This window comes from Procambarus clarkii, chromosome 25 (assembly GCF_040958095.1).
Source record: "Procambarus clarkii isolate CNS0578487 chromosome 25, FALCON_Pclarkii_2.0, whole genome shotgun sequence".
Classification (NCBI taxonomy): domain Eukaryota; kingdom Metazoa; phylum Arthropoda; class Malacostraca; order Decapoda; family Cambaridae; genus Procambarus; species Procambarus clarkii.
In genome coordinates this window covers 27,598,116-27,604,039 of record NC_091174.1, presented here as the reverse complement: position 1 = coordinate 27,604,039, position 5,924 = coordinate 27,598,116, and the positions used below count along the sequence as shown (strand labels likewise).

General features: G+C 34.3%; 1 non-coding gene across 1 annotated transcript; it reads right to left on the bottom strand.

The window, feature by feature from the left end:
* Window positions 1–4,414: 4,414 nt before the first annotated feature.
* Window positions 4,415–4,486, bottom strand: TRNAP-AGG (transfer RNA proline (anticodon AGG)). The gene has a single exon. It is a non-coding gene; the product is annotated as a tRNA-Pro (tRNA).
* Window positions 4,487–5,924: the final 1,438 nt, after the last annotated feature.

The window sequence follows — 5,924 nt, the reverse complement described above, 5'->3', positions numbered from 1 at the left end:
GTTATCTATACATATAACAGCTTCTCACCTGTATCATCCAACCCTGGCTTTGCACCCAGGAGAGGCCACTCCAGACTGACAACCAGTCTATATATATATATATATATATATATATATATATATATATATATATATATATATATATATATATATATATATTGTGACGATAATCTCCTTCAAGAGATTGAGCCTGCTCTTCCCTCCAAAAGACGTCGATATAACCATCTATATAAAACAAGTATGGAAGAAATGTCCAACAACAACACCAGCAAGGTTTGCCAGAGCGCAAAACGTATGCAGCCAGGAACACCTGCTCCACCTCAAACCGCCAAACTACCTGTCTTGTCGCCGGCTCCTCGCTGATTGGCTGTGGGTCAAGCTGCAACTGCACTCCACCCACCATACTACTTGATGTCTGGGGCCGCCACGACCTCAGTCTTCAGAATATTCAGTGCTTTCATAAGGTTAACACGTCTTCTTGGTAGACTAAGCTGTGGCTTACGTGTACTAAGAGAAGTGATAGCTTGAAGCCAATATTCCATCACCTATTTACTTGTTATTTGTTCACTTGTCTTAACGTAACTTTTCATTTTGTCATTTAATTATTCTTATTACTTTGATTTTATTATACGAATTTGTATGTCCATTTTATTCATGTTTTGTTTTCTTTAACATAATTAAAATTTCATTGTTAAAATCTACTTTTGTTTTGTGTGTCTTCTCCTTACCTTACCACAGACGAAGTTCCAGATTTTCTATTTTTTTTTAATTCTATGTGACGAGGCCATACCCCTAGCTTTGAACAGCCGAACACCAACGCGTTACCGTCACAATATATATATATATATATATATATATATATATATATATATATATATATATATATATATATATATATATATATATATCTATCGTACCTAGTAGCCAGAACGCACTTCTCAGCCTACTATGCAAGGCCCGATTTGCCTAATAAGCCAAGTTTTCATGAATTAATGTTTTTTCGACTACCTAACCTACCTAACCTAACTAAACCTAACTTTTTTTGGCTACCTAACCTAACCTAATCTATAAAGATAGGTTAGGTTAGGTAGGGTTGGTTAGGTTCGGTCATATATCTACGTTAATTTTAACTCCAATAAAAAAAATTGACTCATACATAATGAAATGGGTAGCTTTAACATTTCATAAGAAAAAATTAGAGAAAATATATTAATTCAGGAAAACTTGGCTTATTTGGCAAATCGGGCCTTGCATAGTAGGCCGAGTACGACGTTTTGGCTACTAGGTACACCACATATATATGTATGTTGTATATCCATAGATTGTTAATCTTCACTTGTGGTTTATGCAAGTATAGGCTTATGGCATGGACACGAGTTCTCTCACATTAACAGTGGCTTGATGAAAAAATGTATAGTAACCTCTCACTTGTCTAGTGCCCTCGGGAAGTGGAGATATTTGAGGTGTATATATATCTCGAAGTCTCTACTTCTTTTGTAGGGTCTGATGGTTTTGTGGGTTAAGGCGTACTAGTTATTGCAGCTACTGGAAGGTAGTTGTGCTTTCTGGGTTCGAGGCCCACTGGTGGGTGTTGTCCAAAGAGTGTTAATCTTCACTTGTGGTTTATACAAGTATAGGCATATATATATATATATATATATATGTCGTACCTAGTAGCCAGAACGCACTTGTGAGCCTACTATGCAAGGCCAAATTTGCCTAATAAGCCAAGTTTTCCTGAATTAATATATTTTCTCTAATTTTTTTCTTATGAAAAGATAAAGCTACCCGTTTCATTATGTTTGAGGTCAATTTTTTTTTATTTTAGTTAAAATTAACGTAGATATATGACCGAACCTAACCAACCCTACCTAACCTAACCTAACCTATCTTTATAGGTTAGGTTAGGTTAGGTAGCCGAAAAAGTTAGGTTAGGTTAGGTTAGGTAGGTTAGGTCGTCGAAAAACAATTAATTCATGAAAACTTGGCTTATTAGGCAAATCGGGCCTTGCATAGTAGGCCAAAAAGTGCGTTCTGGCTACTAGGTACGACATATATATATATATATATATATATATATATATATATATATATATATATATATATATATATATATATATATACATATATATAATTATATATGTCGTACCTAGTAGCCAGAATGCACTTCTCGGCCTACTATGCAAGACCCGATTTGCCTAATAAGCCAAGTTTTCCTGAATTAACATATTTTCTCTAATTTTTTTCTTATGAAATGATAAAGCTACCCATTTCATTATGTATGAGGTCAATTTGTTTTTATTGGAGTTAAAATTAACGTAGATATACGACCGAACCTAACCAACCCTACCTAACCTAACCTAACTCATCTTTATAGGTTAGGTTAGGTTGCCAAAAACGTTAGGTTAGGTTAGGTTAGGTAGCCGAAAAACAATTAATTCATGAAAACTTGGCTTATTAGGCAAATCGGGCCATGCATAGTAGGCTGAGAAGTGCGTTCTGGCTACTAGGTACGACATATATATATATATATATATATATATATATATATATATATATATATATATATATATATATATATATATATATATATATATATATATATATATATATATATATATATGTCGTACCTAGTAGCCAGAACGAACTTCTCAGCCTACTATGCAAGGCCAAATTTGCCTAATAAGCCAAGTTTTCCTGAATTAATATATTTTCACTAATTTGTTTATTATGAAATGATAAAGCTTCCCATTTCATTATGTATGAGGTCAATTTTTTTTTATTGGAGTTAAAATTCACGTAGATATATGACCGAACCTAACCAACCCTACCTAACCTATCTTTATAGGTTAGGTTAGGTTAGGTAGCCGGAAAAGTTAGGTTAGGTTAGGTTAGGTAGGTTAGGTACTCGAAAAACAATTAATTCATGAAAACTTGGCTTATTAGGCAAATCGGGCCTTGAATAGTAGGCTGATAAGTGCGTTCTGGCTACTAGGTACGACATATATATATATATATATATATATATATATATATATATATATATATATATATATATATATATATATATATATATATATATATATATATATATATAACTGAAAACTCACACCCCAAGAAGTGACTCGAACCCATACTCCCACAACTGGTATGTACAGGGACGCCTTAATCCGCTTGACCATCACGACCGGACATAAGGAAGTGATAGCCGAGGCTATATGAACCACTTCCCCGCCGGCACTCGGATGGTAATCTTGGGCATAGCATTTTATCAAATCACCTCATTCTTTGGGGCACACGTGAGGAACACAAATGCAAACAAGCCTGAATGGTCCCCAGGACTATATACAACTGAAAACTCACACCCCAGAAGTGACTCGAACCCATACTCCCACAACTGGTATGTACAGGGACGCCTTAATCCGCTTGACCATCACGACCGGACATAAGGAAGTGATAGCCGAAATGAGGTGATTTGATAAAATGCTATGCCCAAGATTACCATCCGAGTGCCGGCGGGGAAGTGGTTCATATAGCCTCGGCTATCACTTCCTTATGTCCGGTCGTGATGGTCAAGCGGATTAAGGCGTCCCTGTACATACCAGTTGTGGGAGTATGGGTTCGAGTCACTTCTGGGGTGTGAGTTTTCAGTTGTATATAGTCCTGGGGACCATTCAGGCTTGTTTGCATATATATATATATATATATATATATATATATATATATATATATATATATATATATATATATATATATGTCGTACCTAATAGCCAGAACGCACTTCTCAGCCTACTATGCAAGGCCCGATTTGCCTAATAAGCCAAGTTTTCATGAATTAATGTTTTTTCGACTACCTAACCTACCTAACCTAACCTAACCTACCTTTTTCGGCAACCTAACCCAACCTAACCTATGAAGATAGGTTAGGTTAGGTTTGGTAGGGTTGGTTAGGTTCGGTCATATATCTACGTTAATTTTAACTACAATAAAAAAAAATTGACCTCATACATAATGAAATGGGTAGCTTTATCATTTCATAAGAAAAAAATAGAAAAAATATATTAATTCAGGAAAACTTGGCTTATTAGGCAAATCGGGCCTTGAATAGTAGGCCAAAAAGTGAGTTCTGGCTACTAGGTACGACATATATATATATATATATATATATATATATATATATATATATATATATATATATATATATATATATATATATATATATATATATATATATATATATATATATATATATTCGGGTTGGATTTACACTGAGGGTCAGACTGTTGACCTTCCCCAGGATGTAACCCAACAACATATGCCTAATTCTCTATTACTAATTTACTGATAAGTGAACAGGAATATAAGGTGAAAAGAAACGAGCCAACCCATAGTACTACCGAGACAAAATGTTGTCGGGCCTGTCCGGGAGTTGAACCCGGGACCTCTCGCACCCTAAGCGAGAATCATACCACTAGACCAACAGGCCGTTATCTTTACATATAACAGCTTCTCACCTGTATCATCCAACCCTGGCTTTGCACCCAGGAGAGGCCACTCCACACTGACAACCAGAGCACAATTCCATAGTACCCTGACGCTGATAGATGCCTAATACTACTCTACATATGTATATATATATATATATATATATATATATATATATATATATATATATATATATATATATATATATATATATATATTGATAGTTCCTATCAATATATGATATATATATTAAAGTTCCTGAAGGAATTGCGGGACAAATTGATCAGCGCTACAAAAGACCAGAGAGCAAAAATTTTCTTGTTCCAGCGCCTCAGTGTTGCGATTCAGAGGGGAAATGCCTGTTGCGTCTTGGGCACTAGTCCAACTTCAGAGGAATTCGAAGAATTGTTTGACTTGCAACAATGATTGAACCCGTCTGTGACATTCATCAATGTCTCCCATTGTCGTGTTTTTCAAGAGATCCATAACCTTTAAGCACCTTTTTGCATTATTATTTTTGTATCGACCCATGTATATCTTGTAACCATCAAATACATAATATAGAACAAAAAATAAAAAGGAAGGGGGTGGTAGGAGAAAAGCACACAGAAACTGTATTGGAGGGGATCTAAACATTCCCTCTAATGCGTTATGCGTGGTTTCCTCCGAGGCTATGGATCCCCCTTTATCCAGCTAGAGGTGGTACTCCCTTCCATTATTTAATATACATACATGTATATATATGTATATATATATATATATATATATATATATATATATATATATATATATATATATATATATATATATATATATATGTATATATATATATATATATATATATATATGTCGTACCTAGTAGCTAGAACGCACTTCTCAGCCTACTATGCAAGGCCCGATTTGCCTAATAAGCCAAGTTTTCCTCAATTATTATTTTTTCTCTAATTTTTTCCTTATGAAATGATAAAGCTACCCATTTCATTATGTATGAGGTAAATTTGATATTATTGGAGTTTAAATTAACATAGATATATGACCGAACCTAACCAACCCTACCTAACCTAACCTAACCTATCTTTATAGGTTAGGTTAGGTTAGGTAGCAGAAAAAGTTAGGTTAGGTTTGGTTAGGTAGGTTAGGTAGTCGAAAAAACATTAATTCATGAAAACTTGGCTTATTCGGCAAATCGGGCCTTGCATAGTAGGCTGAAAAGTGCGTTCTGGCTACTAGGTACGACATATATATATATATATATATATATATATATATATATATATATATATATATATATATATGTCGTACCTAGTAGCCAGAACTCACTTCTCAGCCTACTATGCGAGGCCCGATTTGCCTAATAAGCCAAGTTTTACTGAATTAATATATTTTCTCTAATTTTTTTCTTATGAATTGATAAAGCTACCCATTTCATTATGTATGAG